This window comes from Diceros bicornis, chromosome 1 (genome assembly GCF_020826845.1).
Source record: "Diceros bicornis minor isolate mBicDic1 chromosome 1, mDicBic1.mat.cur, whole genome shotgun sequence".
Lineage (NCBI taxonomy): Eukaryota > Metazoa > Chordata > Mammalia > Perissodactyla > Rhinocerotidae > Diceros > Diceros bicornis.
The window spans coordinates 18,325,918-18,351,359 of NC_080740.1; the positions used below are offsets into that span (position 1 = coordinate 18,325,918).

Here is a 25,442-nt window from a genome sequence, read left to right on the forward strand (position 1 = left end):
TTGGGTAATTTCTTCTAGTCTTTTATCCAGCTCACAGATCCGTTCTTCTGTATCCTCTACTCTGCTTTGGAGTCCCTCTAGTGAATTTTTCATTTCCAGTATTGTATTCTTCATTTCTGATTGGTTCTTTTTTATATTTTCCATTTCTTTGTTGACATTCTCACTGAGTTCATCTATTCTCCCCAGATCAGTGAGCATCCTTAACACTCTTAGTTTGAACTCTTTGTTGGGTAGGGTGCTCATTTCTGTTTCACTTAGTTCCTTTTCTGGGGTTTTGTCCTGTTCCCTTACTTGGAATGTATTCTTTTGCCTCCTCATTTTGCCTCTTTCCCTGTGCTTGTGTCTACGTATTAGCTAGGTCAGCTACGTCTCCTACTCTTGGATACGTGACCTTATGTAAGTGATACATTAGGAGGCTTCGAGTGTGCTTCCCTCAGTTCTCAATGTTCCAGGGTTGACCCCTATGTGGGCTACGTGTGTCCTTCTGTTGTGGCCTGTTTGCTCTCCCTGTAGGCGCCCAGGGAGGCTGAGTTATGCTCCTGGCCAGCCTCTGTAATGCTCAGCTGCTTGTAGTTGTTGTGGGCCCTTCAGTCTCTTTATCAGCTGTGGGGATCCCCAGCACAGTTGGCTGCAAGTTCTAATACCACGTTTGTGTTGCAGTATTTCTTTTAAGTGAGTAGGCCCCCAGCGTGGCAGGCTGTTAGGCTCAGGGCCTTACAATTGCTGTAAGCCTCTAGCCTATTAGGTCTCTTGTCAGTTCTCCGAGGATTGCAGCTTGGTGGCGCTGGCCTCAGGCACAGGAGCACCCAATTGTTTCAGGCTTTGGAAGGTGAGGCAAACCTCCTATGTGGGTCTTTGAGAAGCACAAGTCTTCTGCAGCTGACAAGCCCTGCCACCCACAGGTCCACACACACAGTCAACACAGCCTGCCCCGTGTGCATGCCCCGACCACCCCAAGCAGACCCAGTCTCTCCACGGCGGGAGCCCCACACACTCCGCCACCGCCCCACACTCTCCACCCGCTCCTTGTGCACACTCTGCCCCGCTCAAGTCTGCTCAGTTGCCAGGCTGCAGAGAATCCAGTCACCAATCTATGCAGGCCCACATGTTGCCTGAGGGCTTGTTGTTGGGTGGGGCCAGTCTCTAGGGTGGGCTGCCTGCCCTGGCTGAGCTGGATTAAATCGGTGCGCTAGTGGGTGGGACAGACCCTGGGCTAGCAGGCCTCAGGGAGAACTCCAATGGCTTCTGTGTCAGCACACCCACACCAGGCCACAACAATGGCTGCCGCCAATGTCCCAGTCCCTGGAGAGGTCTCACCCCTCACCAAGATGCACTCAGGGCCTATTAGGTGAGTCTCTTGTCACCAAAGCACTGTGCACCTTTCTTTCTGGTGATTTTAGGATGCTTTCTGAAATGGGTGAGTTTGCGCGTGGGCCCTTAGTTTTTTGGGAACCGGGTTTTCTGGGGGTCCTCCCCAATGCCTTAGTAGCAGGCACAGTCAGATATTATGCCGCTGGTCTCGATTGTGCTGGGTCCACAAAATGCCCACAGCGGGGGCGCTCCCCGGCTCAGGGCTTCACGCCTCCAGGGAGGCTGCGTACCTGTGAGCTGCTCCCGGCGGCCGTGAAGCTGGCGGCTTGTGAAGGCGGCGTTTTTCTCTCCGGAAGGGAGTCTCTGCCTCTTCTACCCCAGTTAGGATTGTCCATTGTTGCAGGAGTTCCTCTCATCCAGTTTTCAGTTCTGTCTCAGGGGTAATTTTTCCACGAGTAGTTGTAAATTGGCTGTGTCCACGGGAGGAGGTGAGTTCCGAGTCTGCTTAAGCCGCCTTCTTGACTCCGCCTCTGTTTGGTTCTTTTTTAATAGTTTTTATTTTTTTATTAAACTTCTCATTTTATTCATGAATTGTTTTCCTGATTTTGTTTAGTTGTCTATCTGTGTTCTCTTGCATTTCGTTGAGCTTCTTTAAAGTGATTTATTTGCCAGGCCATTCATAAATCTCCATTTCTTTTGAGTCAGTTATTGGAGCTCTATTAGTTTCTTTTGGTGGTGTCATCTTTGCCTGATTTCTCATGATCATTGTAGCCTTGCACTAATTTCTGTGCATTTGAAGGAGCAAATACTTCTTACAGTCTTTACAGACTGGTTTGGCAAGTAAAGACCTTCTCCTATTAGGTCCCTGGGTTGATGAGATTATCTCTGTGATCCCAGTCAACTGGGGTTGGAGGCTGGTCACTTGGCTCCTGCTCGGCCCAGAGTGGGTTCTGTCATTGTTGAGCCTGTTACCAGGGGCTTGGGTGGGCATGGATCCTGTCTGATCTCTGGAAAAATGAGACTGCCTCCGGTACCTTGGCCAGTAGGGCTGGTGCTGGGACAAGAGTCCACATTAGGATCTGCAGTTGGATTTGCAGATGGCCAGCCTTTTACTAGGTGCATGGATGAGTGTGGGTCCTGCCAGTTCCCTGGGAGTGCTCCTGCCAGGTCCCTGGATGGGTTGCTGGACAGTCAGGTTTGCCTCAGGAATGTGGCTGGAACTAAATCATAAGACTTCTTCAGGGCACAGACCTCACCATCTCCCTTAGTTCCCTAGGTAGGCAAGACTGCTTTCAGACTGTAGCTGAGAGGGGGAGCTGGTTCACAGACTGCTACAAGGTACACCGTCAGGATGGAGGTTGGTGGACCTATTACCCAAGGCATAGCAGGGAGTGGCTTCTCCCAGGTCTCTTGGCAGATGGTGCTGGTGGCAGGTCCAAGATCAAACAGGGCTGTAGCTGAGTCCTCTAGGGGATGGGGCTGTTTCCAGGTTTGTAGCCAAGACCATGATTTGCAAGCCTGATACCTGGGCACAGCTTGCCTCTCCAAAACAACCCTTCTCTATCTTGGGCTCCACCAGAATTTTGTAAGCTCCTACCTGGATCCTAAAGCTCCCACAAAGGCAATTGTGTCTGTGGATGGCTGTTAAATTGTTGTCGCTTTTGGAGGAATGAGTGGGGAGTCTCCTGTTTAGCCATCTTGCTGACATTTCATTCCACAAAGTTTGATCTTCTGTTTTTATTTTCATTTAGTTCAAAATATTGTAAAATATCTCAAGATTTTTTTTTGATCTATGTGTTATTTAGAAGTGTGCTGTTTAATCTCCCAGTATTTTGGGATTTTTCAGCTATCTTTCTGTTATTGATTTCTAATTTAATAAAAACATTAAATCCCTTAGCATATGAATCATAGTTGTTTGAAACTCCTGCTCTGTTAATTCCAACATCCTTGTCATGTCTGTTTCTGATACTTGTTCAGTTCAGTCTTTTCAAACAGTGTTGTATGCCTTTTAGTGTGCCTTGTAATTTTTTGTTGAAATTTGGACATGATGTACCAGGTGAAAGGAACTCATGTAAATAGGTCTTTAGTGGTGTGGTGGTAAGGTGTGGGGGGAAAGGACACAGTCTGTAGTCCTATAATTAGGTCTTAGTCTTTTGGTGAGCCTTTGTTCCCAGACCATGAACTTCACCAGTCCTTCTGTTTCCCCTCACCCTTTAGATGGGACTGGATGGCTAGAGGTGGGTGGAGTTGGGTATTTTTCTTCCCCCAGGTCTTTTAGGCTCTGATAAAACCCCAGCAAGTTAGGCTCTGGTAAAATAGGTTCTCTTAAGGGCAGGCCTGATTAAGAGCAGAATGCACTGGGATATTTCAAAATGGTTACTTTTCCCCTCCTGCTGCAGGAAGTATGAAAGAATTTTTCTGATATTCACGATGAGTATCTGGCAAAGCTCCTGGAGATAAAATTCACAAAAGCATGGAGGCCCCTCTATGACTGAGTCCCCATGGAATTTTTAACTCCGGCTTATCAACTTTGAGCCTCCATCAATTTGTCAATTACAGTTTAGGCTTGTCTGGTCTGGAACTGGTTCCTGCAGAGGTTTCTGTTCTAGAGTCTCTGCTCCAGTACGGTTTGATTCTCCGTATTCTGTCTGTCTCTCCACTTTTGGAGGGAGCAGTTTGTTCTGTGACCTCACTTCTCTGATGGATCTAAGGAGATTTGTTGATTTTTTCCAGTTTGTTTAGCTTTTCACTTGTACTTAGGATAGAGTGGCAACTTCTAACCTCTTTACCTGATGGACTAGAAACCGGAAGTCTCAAAACTACATTTTTTAATGAAGCAAAAAATAGAATGAATTCATTAATTAATCAAATAATGCCTTGATGTGTGAATAAAAGACCTCATATTTTCTGTCCTTATAGGTGAATTTGATTAAGAAATATACTTTCTAATTTGTACTCTCCTCAATGTATATTCCAGGTAGATTTTTTTGCCTGAATTGTGACTAATTTCATTCTCCACCTAAACAAAATTTCTAAGTCCTTTTGGGTTAGCCATTCCAACTGGAATCCTAAAAACGCGTGACCAAAGTTCCTAGGATATCTTCAGCCATCTAATTATGCACAACTTTCAGTTTTATTCCTCATTTGTTTGTCCAAATAAACCTCAGATTTTTAAGAGCATATGACAGACTTTCATATTGCTCCTGTTCCATTTACCCTCATGTTTATCAACCCATATTAAGTACAATAATCAAGAAGAGAATGCTAGAGTTGAAGTGAATAAGATTTAAATATAGTTAAAAACAGCCGATATTCACCTCATTAATTTTCACTGCAGGCAAACCATTTTTGCCTCATTGTTTTATGTACAGATTAAGTAGTATTGGCTCATTTGTCAGAATCACCTCAGAGTGAATGAAAGACACTATTTACCTCTCATTTTCAATAAGTTGTCAATACTAATCTTGTCATTCAACTGTTGTAAATCCTGTTTGGTGAAGGTTTTTAATTTCTGCCCAAGCTTTCAAAGATATTATTTCCTTATTTACAATACTACTCGGGGGACAGAAAGTAATAACAACATTTAGTTTAACTTATTGTGGTTATTTTATGTGTTCTTTTATTGCTCTGACTTTTCATGTTGCTTCTCTGAAAAAAGAAACTTTGTTCCACTATCATTAATATCTTGTGCACTGATTTCCATTTCAACAAGCACTTCTCCTACATAGTGATATATTTTCAAGAAATTTTCAGCGATTCTGACTTGTATCTGAATCAATCAAATTAATGAAATCGACTGTTACAGAAGTCCAAGTTACTGAGCTCTTCTCTCTTTTTTTCATCTGCAGCTGAAATTTACTGCAAAGATAACTATCTGCATTCCCAAATCTCGTGAAATTTTAACTTGTGCCTGAAGGTAAGAATTATAGTGCTGCTTTACCAAATGCAATCCACTTATCTTTGTTGTTCAATGTCTTACCATTTAAAGATGGCTCTTGGCATCAGTAATACTATTTTCAGGACACTGTTAATGTTCAACTGTAAGAAATACAGAACACAGGAGCTTACCTATTAGCAGAAGGTTAGACTATTGATACTTTTTTTTTCTTTTTTGAGATTCAACTCTAATAGTCAAGGCACAGTACAGGACGAACTCTCCAGGCTTAAACTTGCAAACTTTATTTACACTTATTACTCATGAGATGAAAGCACAATTAAGCAGAAAATGTATTTCTTCAAGTTAAAATAGTTTGTAAAACTGAATTTACATAATGTTAGTTTTATATATAAGTACAATGTGAAAATCATCTCTCTTTGGTTTCCTTTCTTATCGTTATAAAAAACGGTCCCTACTGATACAGTCCCAACCGTATTTGGTCTTCAAATTAGACATAAAATCTTGACTTTTATGATTCTATTTTTGTTGTCCATTCATATCATTCAAAGATTTGTTTAAAAGTAGCATGAAAATTTATTTGTACTTCACCTTTTTCCAAAATATGTTGTCTTTGTCATTGTCGTTCTATTTAGATTTCTCTAACTAGCAAAAAAGTAAATCAAACAATCTACTGATTAAAAGTATTTACAAAGTATTTACAAAGTAAATATTTACAAATATTTGCAAATTTGTACAAAGTTTCACATTTCCCCTTGTTTAGGGAATAAATCCCCTCCTCCTTCTTTTTATGGAAAAAAATTTCAAGTTTAATTCATCTGAGCTTTTGAGTGATTATATAATAGAGATGATACAGAAATATCTTTGATAGATGCAGCTGGCTACTAGCTAGAAGGATAGGATTCTCTGAAGAAAAGGTAGGACAAAAGGATAGAAAGTGATCTCCATAGGGAGGAGGCACATACATAAGAACAACCTTTCATATCTCAGGCTAGTTTTCTGTATGATTCTTAATTTGTGGTGTGGGAGATCAAGATTTGGCCATCCTGAAATCTATCTCTTTGCCTTGGTTGTTTTCTCTAGGGACATTTGACCTCCCCCACTAACTGCCTAAAAAATTTGACATAGTAACTCCTTCCTGGAACAGATCTATCATGATGGCTGTAAAGATAACGTAGGGTAAATGTTACAATAGGAAAGGCACCAACAAGCCCCTGTTATCAGAAGTTCTGTCTCTCTGGCCACATTCTCTGGATGACCCTGCGAGGAGTTGCCAGACAATCATTTACATTTATAAGAGAAATCTCCATTTGTAAAGGTATCTCCCTCTCTGTTTTGAGAAGAGAGGGGGATGAGCTCATTTCTAGTGACTTATCAATGTGGAAGTTGAGGCCTTGGGGCTGCATAATAAAACTTACTCTTGTTTACTGTGCTTTAGTGGTAATCTCCTGTAACTGACTCCCCCCACCCCCAAAATCCTCCTTTGTCTTTGGCTGAAAATGGTATTTAAGACGAGAATTTCTGCTATTGTGTTGAAATACGCAGTGTCCCTGCTTTCTCCCATTTATACATGTTATTAAACTTGGTATTATTTTCTCCTGCTAACCTGTCTTGTTGATTATTTGGCCAGCCGTAAGAACCTTAAGGAAAAGGGCAGAGGGAGATTCTCCCTCTTCCCCCGACAGTGGTGACACTCAATGAAGAAATAGTACGTTCTACAAAGCTGTGGAATTGCTACTTCTTGATCCATCTTCCTCTACAACTATAATTAGTGAAATCTTATGTGGAGATTTATTCCCAAACTTACTATGTAACAATCATTTTGCTTTTTTTCCCCCAAAATACTGAGAAAATATTTTATGCACTCATTTAGTAGGTTTTATTTACCTACATAGTCCTTCAGATTTTCAGTTTCTTCCAAAAATGATGTGTTCAAATGAGTCATCACTATTTGGAAGAACTTTTTAATTTAGGGATGCTGGCCTCTTCTTTGAATTTGTAGGTTTTAAGTCCAGATAATACCACGTAGCTTCAAGAAAATTTAAGTATACCTGCAGCAATGTTTATAAGGCACTAAGACAAAGCTTTCAAATGTGCTTTACCTGGATGAGGAATTTTCTAGTGAACAAGTTTTCTAAAGACATATTAAATATTTGTTTATTGGTTTCTTCAGAACCTATATTATTTCTATTTACCTATTTTGATATTTAATAACTTATTGTTCCACTTACTGTGGCTGTGTAAGAAATTATCCCAAATCTAATAGCTCATCCATGTATTATGATCATGACTTCTGTGAGTCAGGAAATCAGACAGGGTATAATATGCTTCTTTCTGCTTTACAATGTCTGCAGCCTCAGCTGGAAGATTCCTAGACCGAGTGTTTAATTCATCTGAAGCTCTATTTACTCACACATCTGGTGGGTGATACTGTCTGTCAGCTAGTGCCTCTGTTAGGTTGGGTACAAGATGGCTGTTTCATATCCAGGCATATTCTATCCATAAGCCAAGTAGAAATCAAATGGAAAGGGGAGACAAGAAGGGGAAATTCCCGTGTTATGGAATCCAGCAAGGTATCACATGGATCCTCTAGAAACAATCTGGAGAAGCAGGTATTACTTACTGGGCACAGAGCTCCTCCAAATAAAATTGTGGTTTTATTATTAAGGCATATTAGAATGTATACTATGCGGGCAACTATCCATATCTGTCACTCTTGGTATTCTCTAAGTCTGCCTTAAAATTCTCTTAAAGCTTTGAGCTTTGGTTTTCTACACAACTTTATCTGCTGCAAAGCTTCTAACTCGATTCCTGCTTTTTGGGGCTAGAAATAATTATATTCTTGTCTGAATCGTACTTGAAATGAGTTGTTTATCATTCTTTCTGCATTCATCCCTTCCTCGTGATAAACTTAAATTCAAAATTATGGTCTCAGTTCTCTTTGTTTTATGGCTACCCAATCACCAAGATGGAGACAAAAATGGAGGAAATTTGGTATCTGTGTTCCCTTAATTCCATCTCATAATCAAAGTATTTGATTTATTAATTGATTAGTGACAATAGGTTTATAGATTACCTATAGAATTAGTCACATTTGGAAAATGGAAAATTTTCATAAGTGTCCAGTCTAATTGACTTCTTGACTTATTTCTTAAAAAATAAACATGACAACTTTTCTCTTACAAGTGTATACTAAGTTAGCAGTTAACACTAATTCAAAGCACTGAGACCCACTAATTGAATGGGAAAGTGATCTGATGTGCACAACTAGTTCTATTTTACCAATTCACTCCCTATCAAATGTCCATCTTGTGCTTTGATTTTAAATTTGAGTTTTGCTCTCAATTTCCTTAGAATAAAATATATAACCAGAAGTAACGTATTGGTTTTAAAATCCCCTATTTCTAATACTGTATATAGAAAGTAGTACAATGAATAGACTAAAACCCAGGTGAGTGAGTCACTTCAGCTTTTGAAGATTTTAATACCAAAGTAATTTATCTTCAGTAGACTGTACACTGCCAATTGTCTTTTAAACATTCTAAATGGATTTTCTTTTTCTTGTGTTTCTTGTCTGTTTCTTTTCTTCTTGGGTGAACAAGATAGCTAGCCAAAGTTGTCGTCTGGAGCCAAACCAAAGTTACATGACAGAGGTTGTATCTATGAATTTAGGATTTTATTACTTAAAAAATAACAAAGGCTTACCGGATGACCACAATATGCCGGGAGCTGAGCTAGACCTTGCGAGAGAGAAACAAATTAGTTCCCGTCTTCAAGCTTAATGAAAAACAGAGAACATAGAGAATTATGGTGCATATAATAAGCACTATTTAAATAAGCACTGTTTGTTATGGAAATCCTGTGATTTTGCCAATTAAACACAGTGGAACAAATTGAACAAATTGAAATTTGACTGTTAAAAGGTAAACAGCAGGAGTCAAATCTTTGTGTATGTAAAGTAAATGACATTATTTTAAATGTATTTTTATTCCTTCTTTTTTGGAGAGTATTTTTGCATCAAAGCTAGGACTTAGTAGAGGAAATAAGATCTTCATAAATTAGAATTTAGTCAAAGTATATGGCTAGATCGAAGGACAGATTAGGAAGTTAGAATAACAAATGAGGAAATGTGCAGTTGATGTGAGTTTGGAATAAAGATGTGGCTTCTATATTTGACCATAGAGTATAAGAAGAGAAAACAAGTTTAAACAGCCATTTTCCACATCATTCCATAATCTTAGTTACTTTAATGCTAAAACTAGTCTTAAAAGTATGATTTTTTCATTATTTCAAATCTGAAGCTTCATTTTTCATTTGATCTGCCTCCTTAAATTTCCAAATTACATCAGCAAATGCCTTTCTTCTCCTCTTCCCCCTTTTAAACTTGGAACCCAAGTATTTTGCCTTAAATTGGAAAATGAACTATATAATGTACTATTAAAAACCCTTCCTACGTCTAATTGAGGATCCATAAGAAATCTAGAAGAATGTGCTAAAGGCTAATTGCTTCTTATTCCAGCCATATATTCCAACCTGCGGAGTCCTTGTGGAGTTAGGGTTTCAGAGCATTTCTTTAATTCCACTCACTCAACCAAACTTCTTCACTGCCTACTTCTGTTCTTTTCTTCTTCTTTTTTTTAAAATCTAAAGTCACTTAGATTTAACTGTGACTACTTTTCTCCTTTTTCTCACCTTCTCCTATATCTCCCTAATTTCCATAACCTCTTTGGTTATCTCCCTAAGGTGCCCACGTTTTTTCTGAACCTTTATTCTTTACCAGTTATCCAGATAACTTTATCTCTACTCTTCAGGAATTCAGGGGTTAGGGTAGGGAGTAGGGTGCGGAAAATTTAGATCCCGCAGGCAGAGCATCCTCAAGATAATTATGTCCTTCATGTTACCAAGATGGAGTAATAAAGTCTCTCTCTGTTATCTGTCCTCTCTTCTCCTCTCCTCCGTTGGTTTCTCTTATAGTCGAATAATCTTCTATCAAATCACTCAATCCTACTTGGAATTTGTCCCAGCCGATAGAGACTGGGGAGAAATGCTTGTCAAAAAACAATCTTTACCTGCTTTTCTCCCTAATTTTGATTTGGCCTTTGATTAAAATATTTTCAACAAATTGTTGTTAGTAAGTCTTTAACATTGACTTTATTTACATTAAACAAAAACTTCCCCACCCAAATATTTAACTCTATACTTTCAACTCTATATGTTCCTAGAATGGAAATTTTATAGACTTATTGAACACTAATTAGTGTAATATTTGAAGAGTTAATCTCAGTTCTAAAATAGATTTTATCCTAGTGTAATATCTCTGCTTTATTCTTTCCATCTGATAATGTTAACTTTTCTTGCTTGATTTAAAGGCTTATACACGTTCTTTTTTGCTCTCGGTGAGGAACTTCTTTGTTAATCTTTCTCTATGGCTGATAGCCCCTCCTTCGGAGAGATTTTCCTTTTCCATTGTCCTTCTTAGTCACATCTTCAAGTGGGAGATCAAGAACATGCCCTTTTTAGGGCTGAGTATCTTTCTCAGACTGTTCCTACCCTTAGCAGTTTGGGGAACCAAGGCATGTTTTAAGCCTAGGCAGTTATTGTCCAGTCTCATGGTTTCTTTGGCAATTCAGCTTCCTCATAAACTTAGTAGTCTTGTTATTGAATGGATTTCAACCCTTAAAATGCTATTTCCTGTCAGTTATTGTATCCAATAAAAAGAAGTACTATTTGCCACATCTATAATATGATCTTTGCCCTGAGTCTTCCTAATTTTTGAAAAATTTTAATAGTATATATGAAGGCCACATCTTTAGTTCCCTCTTTGCTGCAAAGCTGTTTTAATTACCTTTGTCACTTAAAATATTTTCTCGATTTTATCTCCTAGTGTTTGTGATCTTAGAGCAGTTGATTTGTCACATTTAAAATTCCAAGATTTCTTGAACCTCTCCATTTTCTTTCATCTTAACCTGCAAATTAGCCAATTCTTATCTGAGCTTGCCAAATTTTTAATGATACTCTGTAGAAAGTAGGTAACAGCAATTAACTCAGATGAGTAACTTTAGTTTTCCAAACTCTTTTCCTAGGACTACAAATTCATTAAGTTCATGAGTTAGCTTTCAAATCATGCTTTGTCACTGCAAGGAGTAAAAAGATCACCATCTTTCCAGATTATAATAGCCAATCTTCCCCACCCTATCAGTACTAAGTAAGGTCACATCTTTTAGTTATTTGTTTCAGAAGCTTCCAACTTCTGGGATTAGTTTCTGTATTAGGATAAGCTGATATATGTTCTAATAACAAACCACCTTAAAATTTCAGTGGCTTAAGACAGCAAAAATTTATTTCTTGTTTCTGCAGAGTCCACTGCAAGCTTGGGTGAGTTTCCAAGGAAACTGTCTTACATGCACCAACTAAGTAATCTAGGATGATCAGAGTCCCCACCATTCCGTAGTTTAGTCATCTAGAACATGAAGCCTCAAAGGTTGTCATGAGAAGGAAAGAGAGAGCTGAAGGGTCTCACACAGCAGTGGAATGCTTCTACCCATAGATGATGCACACAATTCTTGCTCTCACAGTCCAACGGCCAGAGCTGATCACTTGTCACATGGCTCTGGTCGTCTGTAAAGGGGCAAGCAAGTATAATCCTCTTGTGCCCCCAGGAGGAGAGAAGACTCAGATGCAAACAGGCACTAGAAATCTATACCACATTCTCACGTCCTACCTTTGCAGATTTCTGCCTCTTACCCTATGAAAGTAAAGTCAGTATCCTTAGAAAGCAAGGGCAGAGGTATCACTGTATGGTCTTCTTATATGCGTAAAATTAAAATCTAATACCATTAACTTGTATTCATGACTATTAGCTATGGAGATTTATATTATTTCTTTATTCCAGATGTTGCTATCAGACCTATTAAGGTCTAGATAAAATAGACTTGAAACCTTGTGCCTAATGGCTCCAAACTATACTGCAATTGAATTTCTTTATAAATTTTTTTTCATGTTGCTATTCTGCACTCTGTTGAACATTATGTGAAATATCTTCTCTTTCCATAGTTGACAAACATACAGACTCTCTCTCTCTATTTCTTTCTCTCTCTCTCACTCTAGGCACCTATATAAATGGCAGAATTTATTGAGAATTTGGGGACAAAGTGGGCTTATATTGCAACAAAACAAACCTCAATTTTAATATTAGTCATCTCTATTAAAAGAAAATGCTCTCTTTTAACAAGCAGTCTTTGGTCTGGTCCCTTTTCTGCTAGCTATCCTCTCACTTACCATCATTCTATTACCTCTCTTCTCATTGCTACCCTTCTCTCTCAGGAGCAAGAATATTCCTATATCTTTCATTTTCTTCTCCAAGTCAATTAGCCTCTGCAGCGTCTAACTCCAGATTTAGGACCATGTTATTCCCTATTCTCTGGGAGTGAGACTAGAGTTTCATAGTTTCAATTATTCCAGGATAAAGACATATTTCTTCTGGAGTTGACTTTCAGCCCTCAGCAACTTGATTACTTCCTTCCACTTAGGTACTCAGGAAGATATCACATTGACCTGGCTTCCAGAAGTAACAAAGAGTCTTTCAATTAAATGATCAGATTAAAAGCTTGTAGGAGAAGGAATCAGATTTGATGGATTCAATTTTAAAAACTCTGTTATAAAAAATTTAGATATATTTCTTCATAAATGTCTGGTATCTTATTAATAAATACCCAAGAATTATAAATAAATTCCAAAAGTCTGAACTCATGTAGTAGAAAGAGTTTTCAGAGCTTATAAATGCCCAATTTATTATATCAGAATGGTCCAAATGAAGACTTTCAGTCTCAAAGGCAAAAGATATTTCCTAATTGCAAAGAAAGAAATGTTTAACGGAATAATTTTACAGTTTTTAATATGTATTTATTTTGAAGAAGACAACCTTACTTTAAAGATCATCTTATATTTGAGCCAATGTGACACATCTTAAAGTATATTCAATTCAAAATTCTAAGGAAGCAATATACTCCTTTCATGTGACTTCTTAATGGCAAAAAATTAGATTGCATGCTTATGTATAAAAGGAAGCTAACTTTAATAAAATGCATCTCCAGGTTCATTTCTAATCAACCTTTGTCACCTATTATTCACCCTATTAAAAATGGAAAAGTCAAGCTTGACAGACATGTCAAGATGAATTCCTCCAAAAGAGACATGTCAACGTTCAAATAGAAAATATCATGGAAATGCTAAATTACAAAAAGCATCTTTATTCTTTCCTTTACACAGAGATTTTAGGCAATGAAAGATAATGAGCAATTTCCCGGAGCTTTGAGCAGCAATCCAGTGATGATTTATTAAGGCTGTTTGCCCTTGCTCAACAATCTGCTTGCTGGATTGGGATGAGCTGATAGGGACAGGGTTAATGAAGAGATTATTAAACCTTTGAAAAGTGTGTAATAAGTAATGAATAATTATATAACATTAAAAAATTTTTCTAATCTTATCTGGAATTTTTTTGTCTTTTCAGTTTTTTCAAAAACATGTCTTCTTTGTTTCGTGATGTCATTATACATTTGAAGACCATAGAATGTCACTTTTGTTTCTTTAAATAAAAACTAGAATTACATTATTTGCTTATAAGTACTTAATAAACATTTGATTTGACAGCAATGTATAACATGATTATGGGCAGATTAGAGCAGATTTAGGGAACTTAGGGGGGTAGTTAGGAATAAAAAGTAGAAATGTATGCAAACGTTCTCCGTTAAAGGATTATATTGTTTGTTATTGTACAAAATACGGTAAGAGTGATAATCCAGGGAATATACGCTACCATGTGAAATGTTAAATTTAATAAAGTTACTTCTTAGTGGTCTTTTCTCTAAGAAGCCTCCTGATTCCTTATTGCCTGAAGGGTCTGACCATTGGCAAAGTGACCTGCAATAACTCTTACTGTCTAAAGATCTTGCAATGATGTGAAATTAACCCATATATATTGTACTTCAGTTAGGTGATTAAATATGACCAAGAATTGGTATCATGGACTATGTCATGTTAGGAAATGTTACATAGAAATGACCCTCATATTAGCTCAAAATGCTAATCTATAATTAATTTCCATTCATATTTCCTGGTAATTTTGTTAAAAGAAATAATTCTATTCTTATGGGTATTTTAATATTTTAATATGCTTAAAACAGGTCATCATCAATCAAGAAAACTTAAAAACCTTGTGGGGATTGAGAATAATAAACATCATAAAATATCTTTGTATCTTAAGATTCACTTATTATTCTGAATAAATCTAAAATCCTTTTTAAATAAAAAAATTTTAGGGGCTGGCCTGGTTGCATAGTGGTTAAGTTCATCCTCTGCTTCGGTGGCCTGTGGTTCATAGGTTCGAATCCTTGGCATGGACCGACGCACTGCTCATCAAGCCATGCTGTGGTGGCATCACGCATATAAAATAGAGGAAGATGGGCATGGATGTTAGCTCAGAGCCAATCGTCCTCAGCAAAAAGAGGAAGATTGGCAAGAAATGTTAGCTCAAGGCCAATCTTCCTTACCAAAAAAAAATTTTAATATATTTTTTTAAAAATTCAAAATAAAATGCTTCAACTTTTAAAATGTTTTATAGGAAAACTGAGATTACAAAATTTATGCAGATTCTGAAAACTCTTCAAACCTGCAAGGATAATGTTTCAGAAATAAAGATGGGAATAAATAATCTAGATCACATAGATAGAATGATAATTTCTCCCTTACCTCTCGAGACGAAAACATTGAACATTTTTTTTTTATTATGTAACAAAAGAAAACATTGTCAGTTATTACTCCACCAAGTGAATTATAATAAGATGTAGAATCTATGGTGAGACAACAACTTCCCCTGATGTTCCACCTAAGAAATCGTTGTAACACTGTACTGCTGCTTTGCCCTTTCAGCCAGCCAAGATTAGCCTTAGTTGCTGAGAATGAGTCTGGACTGAGCTGCGTCTGCTAGGACCATCCTTGGTGGTCTGACTGCATCAAGTTGTTCCTTACCAAAAAGTTGTTTCCTGGACAAGCACGCTCTTAGCAGATTGACCTAGCGGGGAAGCTTTCTGGACTTCTGCCAAACAGGCAAAATAGTGACATATCCAAGAAGCCACTCAATTTCAAGTGAAGTTGTATTAAAAAATATTTGCACACAAAAATGTTTATGTATTGTAAAAGGTCAATCCATAATTAGTTTCTAGGTAATCTGAGCTTTAGAATGAAATAATTCCCATGTCTTCAATAAAAAACTTCATTAAGGTTTATCTTCAGATTTTGTCATTTACTACTGTAAATTTTGATAAATCAAGAACATTTAAATTAAAATTTAAATGATAGCCAGTGTAAAAAAGTATCTAGCTTTTTAAAAATTTCTTAAGATACAGGGGGAGAAGAGAGGCAATAAATGAGAAATGTCTTCAATTTTCTTTTAATAGAGTAGGTACAAAGTTAAGATTTTATAAGAACATTGAAATATCTTTCCAGAGATTATTCCAAATATAAAAAGAATACTTGAGATGTCCACAGCAAAGAAGACATATTAAGTTTTTTTTAACATATTTGTAGCTTCCATAATTGTGTATCTCTATAAGTGTTTCTAGATTTGTTCATATTTTGAATACTCAGCAATGACAAATAATTTCAAATTTTTAAAAAAATATTCAATTTATGTTTAAAATAGAGAAAAAATGCTAGAATGTCTATAAATGATTGCATTGAAGAATTAATAAAATGAATTATCATTAAGAATTTTAGATTTAAAATTTACACCTTAGCATTGAGATGCACTAGAAGGAAAAATACTATGTATGTCAGTGCTTTAAAGGAAAATTATAGTAACATTTTCGAAAAAGGAAAGTTGAGGTGCAACTTCACTACAGTTTCACTTAAAATCAGTTTTAAGGAACATATAACCTTTGGCTATGGATCAAAGGGAAAGAAATAACCATTGTATTGAGAAATTTTGGCCTTTTAAAAAAAATTTTGTGGCAAATGAGAATGGAGCAAGGCTGTTATTGTAGACAAGAACAATGTCTCTGTTTTGTTGATGAAATTTTATAGTGATCATGGCCCTATGTTCTTGTCATTCATTTCTTCTAAAAAGGCCAAGATCATCATTTAGCAAATTCAAAATAGGATGTTTTTTATAGAGCGTGCCTGAGTTGTAATTGTGATTAAAGATTAAAACACATGAATTCAGAGTACAGAGAACAAACATCTCTCTTGGAGGATTCCGCGTGGATTTGATAGGCTTTATTTTTTTCTGTCACCCGAGTTACCATTTTTTAATTTTACTTTTTCCTAGCTTTATTGAGGCATAACTGAACAATAAAATTGTATATATTCTAATTGTAGAACCTGATGTTTGATACACACATACATTATGAAATATTTAGCACACTGAAAGTTTCCCAAATTTGGAGAAATAGATGGACATCCAGGTACATGAAACTCATAGATTCCCACACAGATTCAACCAAAAGAGGATTTCACGGAGACACATTATGATAAAACTGTCAAAAATAAAAGACAAAGAGAATGTTTTGAAAGCATCAAGGGAAAAAAAAACTTTATTTCATACAAAGAAACCCCCATAAAGCTTTCAGCAGATTTTTCAATAGAAACCTTGTAGGCCAGGAGAGAATGGAATGATATATTCAACGTGCTGACAGAAAAAAAACTGCCAACCAAGAATATTTTACCTGGCAAAGCTGTCCTTCAGCAATGAAGAGCAGATAGAGACTTTCCTAGACAAATAAAAGCTGAGGGGTGTGCATCACCATTAGACCTGCCTTACAAGAAATGCTAAGGGGAGTTCTTCAAGCTGATATAAAATGAAATGACACTAATTAGTAACATGAAAACATACAAAAATATGAAACAAACTGGTAAAGGTAAATATATAGTCAAATCCAGAATACTCTAATACTGTAATAGTGCTATGTAAATCACTTTAGTATAATGTTAAAAGAGAAAAGCGTTAAAATTAACTATAGCTACAATAATTTGTTAATGGATACACAATATAAAATATGTAAATTGTGACATCAAAACATAAAATGTGGCAGAGGAAAGGGTAGAGTTTCTGTATGCAACTGAAGTTAAGTTGTTATCTGCTTAAAATAAACCATTATAGCTATAAGGTGTTTCATATAAGCCTCAAGATAACCACAATGCAAAAACCTATAGTAGATACACAAAAGATAAACTTTAAAATTTAATTTCAATGCCATGTTTTCTCTAATTCTGAAATTTTGATCCAGGTAAAACCAGGCTATCCTTGAAAATCATAGGAAAAATATGTGTCTGTGTATATGTGTGCATATCACGACCTCTGCAGAAACTCACGTGAGTGAATGAATGAATGAATGAACTGATAAATAAATAAAAGCTCAGAATTTTCTTCACATAACATTGATGTCAAAGAGATATATCCAATTTCTCTTCTGACTATAGAAGTTTAAAATGTTTTAGTCTATTGCATGTTTGCATCTACTTAAATAAAAGATTTCATAAAAATTTTAAAAGAGGTTTTACCTGAAGGAAAAGTAGCACAGAATTCTAGAATAAATTCCACTGAAAGCCGTTTGTGATCTTTTGGGAGGATCTTTACCTAAAAACCTAGGAATTAACGTTCCCTACTTTTCTCTGTGGCTGGAATAGAACCTGTTTCTAATTATTTTCTGAGTATTTATTTTGTCTTGGGATTATTGCAAAATAATGCTGGGTTTCTAGCCAGGCATTAAATGGTAGTCCAATTCAGTCTTCCTACATCATTGTTTTGTTGTAGTTCCAGGTACAAGTGAAAACAAATTAAAACAACAAAACAAAACAAAAAACCCGACAGTATCTGTTTTATTGTGAATCTCATTCAACCTGAAATTTAATTATGTTACTACGTGGGTTTGTAATGTGGATTAATAGTTTTATTGTACTGTTGTGATTAGTTTCTGTTTGTTCTAATTTCTTTCTCGGTCCTTCCTGACCTTGAGGTGAAAAAACACAGAAGATGTATTCCTTCAATTTAATGCCAGTTTGAGGTGTTTCTCCTGCATCATCAGATCAATGAAAAGTAAATCGCCTACACTTCTTGTTTCACAGTGCAGTATTGATCTTTCTTCAGCTTTTGCTTCCCCTTTTCCCTGCGTCTTGTGTCTTTCAACCCCGGGGACTGAAGTGATTGCCATAGATTGGACAAGCTAACAAGCGCATGATAAGGAACCGGTGTTTTGTGGCATACTCACATACACACGCTTGGTATATAAAGCCTGCTTCCGCATTGAAAGAAAGATGCCATTTTGTGTGCGTGGCACAAGCCACCAAGAGAAAGAACTAGAAGGAACAAACCAGAAGGGAAGATATTTTTTGCTATCTCAAATCTGCAGATAGTTCTAAATTAGGTGGTGAAACTCCTTTGAAAAGTAAAAGACAAATAGCCTGCGGGAAAATGTCGTATGATTTTAGCTTTAGCAAATGACTGGATGTTGGCAGCCTGTGGGTAAGTCTCTACTATCCTTTCGCGTCTCTGCTTTCTCAAGAATATTTGTTATGTTTTTTTGTCTTTGGTTTTGGTTTTGTTTTCTTACTTAAAGCTAATGGCTAATCTTAGAGTTTGAGATACGGTTATTGTAATTTGGATTTCACATCCAATACCTAAAAATATACATCTAAGCCACACATTTACTTCACAAGAATAATTAATCTGCTCCCTTAACAATCTGACTTGTTTGTGGATTTTGAGGTGAAAAGAAGTGTTTTTGTAAAGATGTGAACTGATCTGTTTTTAAAATGTCAAGTAATGAAAGGAAGCAGAATAACTTTATAAAGCTTAGAAATGCTTTGTTTACTCTCTGCCTGTCTTTGACATGCTCATTGTAGAAATGAAAACCCTCCAAGTTTTATTTTTGGGCCCTTCCATATCCATAGATTTCTTTAGCACTGAAAAATGGAGAAATGAATAATTGATATTCTATCACATGCTATTGTCTCCTCACAGAAGGATATTTTATGCTGTGCAGCTCACAAGTTTTCTGACATCACTTGAGGATGTAGGGATCCAGTTTCTTGACTCTGAGTGCTTATTAGTCGCTGGTACCACTGGTAGTCAGTTCTGTAAGCTAATGTGTATATAGATAAGGAAGTTATCCTTTAATATTTTTTTAATGCTCTCTTTCTTGAATCTAGTTTGAGAATCTATAGTCAGACTATCATTTTGGACTCCATGGATGAAAGGAGGGTCACATGACAGAAGAAATGAACAAAGCTTTTGCTTCTCATGGGGAAAGCTTTACCTCTATAAGTGTTATGATGGTATGGGGACGTGTGTAGAATGTTTAACTTATTCCTAATTTTAAGGAAGAATATTCACAATGCACAGGTTCCGGATTCTGACATACAAACCCCTGTACAGTGATATATGAACTTCGTATGGACACCGTGGATGCCACTGCAATGTGGCTTATTAGCACATTGTTTTCAACATGACACTTTTATATCATAAGCCTTTTGTTGTCTGAGTGGAATACAGTGTGCATGGAACAAATTAAGCATAATGTTCGTGCTTTTGTATCGTAGGTTGTATGGCATTTTATACTTCTTGGAGTTGGTGATTGTTCTAATTCAAGCTATTATGTAATCCTTCGGGTAACCCTAGTGCTGATTTGAAAGCTATTAATTTTCTATTACAGTGTGCTAAAGATGTTCTATAGTGTGGCACTCACCTGCATTATTGAGTCAATGACCAATTGCAGAGTTGCTCTGTGGTAGTTGGAGCTTAACTCAACCCTCTGGGATCTCATTTATTATTTGCAGATATTGATTTTGGAAAAAGAAAAGCTAAGATGTGTGAATATAATACTGATTTAGACCTGGCCTAGAGCTGTTAACTCTTCAGGGTCTGCATATTGTATGTGTTAACATGTAAAACTTACATATTTTGTGGTTTTAGCCAAGATGAATTATGCTGTGTTCACAATAAATGTTATCAGTATCTATCAATGTCTACGCATTGAGTCCCCAAATGATCTTGCTGTATGTTCATAGAATCTAAACTTAGCTCTTGTTGGTTTATAATTTTCTGATGTCTTATAAATGCAAATAGAATATTCACTGACATGGTAAAAAATATGATAAAACAAATCCTCAAGTGTATCTGGAATATGATTTCTAATTAGTGTGTGTGTAACAGGAGTCTTAGTAATAATTTATTTTTCTTAAAGAAATACTATAGTTTGGACAATTCTCAGGCAGTTTCCTCAAGCAGCCTCACAGACTGTAAAAAAACAAAAGAGCATAAAAATTTGTGGGGAAGATTTTCACCTGAAGGAATCTAAAATTCAAAGTGAAGCCAGGCTTGTGTGACAAGCTAGCATGAGTGATCTCCTGACTGAGGGGACCCTGAGAACCTCGTGTAACATTGGTGGTCCTATAGGCTGACAAGTTTGTAGAGACACACTCCAGTGAACTACACAATAATCACCCTCCTATGCCCCATGTTTATAGCTAAGGCTAACACTGCACGCATTTCCTCAAAATCTCAATTTTCCCTTCAAATATTATTTTTCTTATTTATTCTTATTTCTTATTATTCAAATATTATTTTTCTTCATTATTTTTGTAGAAATGGCATTTCTAGATAGCTGAAGTCATTGGAAACATTTATAAAATTATTTTGTTTCCTTTATTTAAGTTAAATGCCATTTTTTAAAATAAAATTTTATTTTTTATTATCTGTCATTTTAATAGTGGATATAAAAGAACAAAACCTATTTTATTTAAATTTGAAATAAACTAACTTCACAAATAATGAACGGGAATTATGTTGAAAAATCCATTTACTCACATAAATCATCTGGAAATAATTGACTGCTCAATAGGAAATATTTGTTAAATAATTTCTTGTGAGCCTAACATGTTCCAGGATTACTCTACGCCATGAAAAGGCTGTATGACATTTGCACTGCTCCCTCTTCACCAACATATTTTAGTTCAAAATTCACCAGTCCTGTCTCCTATGTGCAACTGTTCCCAACGAGCATGTAAGTGCCCTTAGTAAATTCATTTATTCATTTTTTTTACTAAATAGAAATATATTGTATCTATTATGTATACAGTGTTCTACATAATAAAAATACAAGGATAAACGAGATTCACAGTAAGAATTCAATATAGATTAAAGAAATGAATGCAAGAAGACCAAGTATTTGATTCAAAAAAAACTCAAATATAATAGTCTCATACAAAGCCATAGTTTTTAAAGTATAATTTATTTAATGATAGAAGCAAAAAGAATTTACTGTATTGTGAGTACACTAAAATATAGAATGAAAAGAAAATGTTTTTCTGTTTAAATTTGTTTAAAAATTACCATTTCGTTAGTAACATGTAGAATGATGTTTAGCAGAATTACTTAAATAATATAATTGTTTATTAAACCAAAATTTATTTAGTTTCAATTATGTGATAAGGGCTAGAGAGGCAGAGAAAACAAGGTGCACTTTTCAGCCCATACAAGAAAACAAGTTAGAGGGGAAGACACACAAAGCCTAAATCTAAACTCACCCTTTGGAGCATCCATTCACTGCAGACATTTTTTTTTTTTTTTTAGGAAGATCAGCCCTGAGCTAACATCCATGCCAATCCTCCTCTTTTTGCTGAGGAAGAGGGGCCCGAGCTGACATCTGTTGCCAATCCTCCTCCTTTTTTTCCCCTTTTTCTCCCCAAGGCCCCAGTAGATAGTTGTACATCATAGTTGCACATCCCTCTAGTTGCTGTATGTGGGACGCCACCTCAGCATGGCCGGAGAAGCGGTGTGTCGGTGCACACCCGGGATCCGAACCTAGGCTGCCAGTAGCGGAGTGCGCACACTTAACTGCCAAGCCACGGGGCCGGCCCCCAGAATTTTTAATCTAATGTCTAAGGGAAAGTTTTGCATTCGTCAATATATTTTTCTAAATGTTAATCATAATGAATTGATTTTCAGTTCAATTTTAAATGGAAAATATTCATATGATAATTTTGTTTATTATATTTTTGGTATCACAAATATAATATTTTGTACATATGCCTTAGAGGCTTCTGTAGGTTTTTGTTACAAATATTGAACAGACTGGGGCTAATTTAAAGATCAAGCAGAGACACTCACAAATTAATGACTTGAGTTTGGCTTGAATCACTAAATACCTAGTAGTATAATTAGATACCAAACCCCAAACATGCTTGCAATAGACATAGCTACTTAAATGCCGAGATAGATACTGATGAGACACCTCTTGGAGAAATTTTAAATAGGGTAGGGATCCAAAATGAAAGCTTAAAAACTCAAGATTAAGTGCTCTGACATAAAATCACAAGAGTACATTTTCAATGATATGTTTGTGATCTGACTACAAATATTTTCCTAAAATGCTTAACATTCTCTTGTTTAATTGATTTTGAGTGGTTTTTTAAAATATGAAAATATAATTGAACACTCGAGTCAGTATTTTTGATGAGTACTCTTTCCAATCTATTTCAACAAGTGGCAGTGACAATTAATTGATAATGGACAGTCAACATTATAAGTGGTTTTATATGATTAACTATAAGATTATAATTCAGGTTAATATATGGAAGTCATTCCTTTCAATAACACGGAGGCAAAATAGCCCCATCACTGATACTCTTTACTATTCCTTAACTTCTTCATAACGACTATGAGGCTATAAAATTTTCTTCCTTTTCTTATATGATTGTTGTTATTATTGTTGTTGTTGCATATTGCAGGCCAACATACAAATAGCAGAAAATAATTCTAGATGTGCTATTATTTTCATTAATTTAGAAGGTGCATTTTTGTGGCACAATGTTCTATTCCTATAAGCATCGACTTCAAGTGTGATGTGCTCCTTTTTAGTGGCCTGTGAAGTAGTACAATAAATTCATCCCCAATATGAAGAGCTTCAGCAGTGAGATTTGAGGCAGCCTGTCATGCAAAAAGTAAGGCATTACTCACGAGAGGCAGTTCTAGCAAGAGGTCATTGTTAGGCTCATATGGGTAAGCAATGAGTACACAGCTTTTTTATCACTGTCCATTCATCCAATGGAACAATTTTGTTTCTAAGTTTGAGTTCAGAGATGTTATCGACCCGTGGCCAGAAAAGATGCTGATGCTGAAAATGGTTCTTCTTATGGCTTTACTGTAATTTAGCTACTCATACGTCTAGGCACCTACAGCAGCAGTCACCACTGAAATCTATTTGGCTCAGGCTTTTAGCCCCTTTTGGCTTCACTTAGTTTTTAGTCCTGACTTGATATTTTATAAGAAAATTATTTAAATTCTCCCTCTGATTGCAATGTTGTTTTCTCCCCCTTGACTCTCAACTGTGTCAGTCCGTCGTTGGGACTTTGTCTTTCCTCTTGTACATTCCAAAAGTCAAAATTGCATGAGGACTGAAACTATCATAAATCCATGCTCTCTAATTAGACCATCAGTGCCACTTGACCAAACTTTTGTTAAACTTTTCATGACTCTCTTTTATATTTCCCAGTGACAGTGTCAAACATGTTCCACACTTGCCAAGTTTAAAAGTTCATATCCTCATGTTCTCTGGTAGACTTCTAGTGCCAGTTCACATTTGGTTCATTTGATTCTTCTCTCCCACAAGGATGATTTTACTCTTTTACCTCCCTTCTGTTATGTAGGGCCAGAAGATTCTGAGTAGAAGTGTATTCTGAGTTACTCTCAGTGGATGACATCCAGCCTTCTCCTCCCCTGCCTTTTTTGACCTAGAGACCTTATGATCCATATCACGAAGCTACAACGTGGTGGAGCTTTTGCCGGCCTGAATTAACGTGGAAGCATGGAGGCCAGTGTCATGGAGAGTCAGCAGATCACATTTTCATGAACAAGGGCGGAAACTTTGTAGTTTTAAGCCACTGAGATGTTGAGGGTGTTTGTTCCACAGAAGAGCCAAGGGTGTCCTGAGTAATATAACTTTAGATTTAGGTAATTATCTTGTTTTCCATGATCCTGAAAGAGTTAGGATAATACAACATATTTTCTTTTTACCATAATATAATTATATTTATACACTTCAAAATATATCTGTATCTTTGTTTGCATCAATGTCAAAGGAAGAATTTTGTGGTGCCAACATTTTAACTATAATCCTTACACAATGAGCATCAGCTTCTTCTGGGATAATGTTTTGTTAAGTAAACATCTTCGTTACAAATATTTTAATAAAATATGGTCAGATTTTCTTCATCTCAATAAAACTTTACATTAAAATTATTACATATTGTATATAACATATATATGATAGATGCTTATAGATAGTTATGAATACATACAATTATATATATCCACAAATGTTCTCAAGGTCACACAGCTGGTGTGTACTGGAGCTGGAATTTGAGACCAAGCATATCTGAGCACAGATCCATGACTTTATCCTCTCTGCTACACCGCCTTCTCCTGAAATTTCTTATACTCTTGGCTTATACAATATTTACTTTTTCTGATTATCATTTTACCTCTATGGATGTAATTTATTACCTATTAGCTATTACATGCTCCTTGTATGACTTAGGCAAGTAACTTTCTTTGAATCTAAGTTTACTCAAGTATAATAATCTCTACTTGGCAGTTTTTCATAAAAACTTAGAACAATAATATAAACATACTGTGATGGCTTAGTTACTGATGCATATTGGCAATTGAGGAAAAGTAGATGTGCGCTTCTTAATACTTTTGCTTATATCATCACCCTCTTCCTGAATTGACCTCTTGCAGTTTCTTTGGTTATGATGTTATTATCAGTTTTTAGACCTGTGTCAAATTATTTCCCCTCTCAACCATTTGCTGTCCTCCACTTGAATATTTATATTTTTTTGTTATATGTGTTTTATTTTTCTGTCATATACATATACCCTATTTCCAAATGAATTCTGAATTACTTGAATCAGAACCTAATACATCCTGATTTCTTCATTCATTATATACTATCTGATGCTGCTGCTGATTTTTATGAACAGGTATATCCTATTTGAATCCTAATGGGAAAATATAATTTATGTTAAATTGTATTTATCAAACACTGAACCTCTTTGTATTCTAATTATAATGTCTACCTGACACATCATTAGTATCAAGCCATTACTATCACTTGCAACATGATTGTGTCAGTTTCCTAACTCAGCTCAAAATGCAGCATTGGTGAGTTTAGGAAACAGGTTG

The 25,442-nt window shown here is 36.1% G+C and overlaps 1 long non-coding RNA gene across 2 annotated transcripts in view; it reads left to right on the forward strand.

Annotated features, from left to right (window-relative positions):
- The first annotated feature begins 1,232 nt into the window (after positions 1–1,232).
- Positions 1,233–25,442, forward strand: part of LOC131397066 (uncharacterized) — a 190,726-nt gene continuing 166,516 nt past the window's right edge. For both annotated transcript variants that reach the window (XR_009216720.1, XR_009216722.1), the window contains exons 1-2: positions 1,233–1,417; positions 5,160–5,227. This is a non-coding gene — a long non-coding RNA (uncharacterized LOC131397066). The remainder of the gene's footprint in view (positions 1,418–5,159; positions 5,228–25,442) is intronic.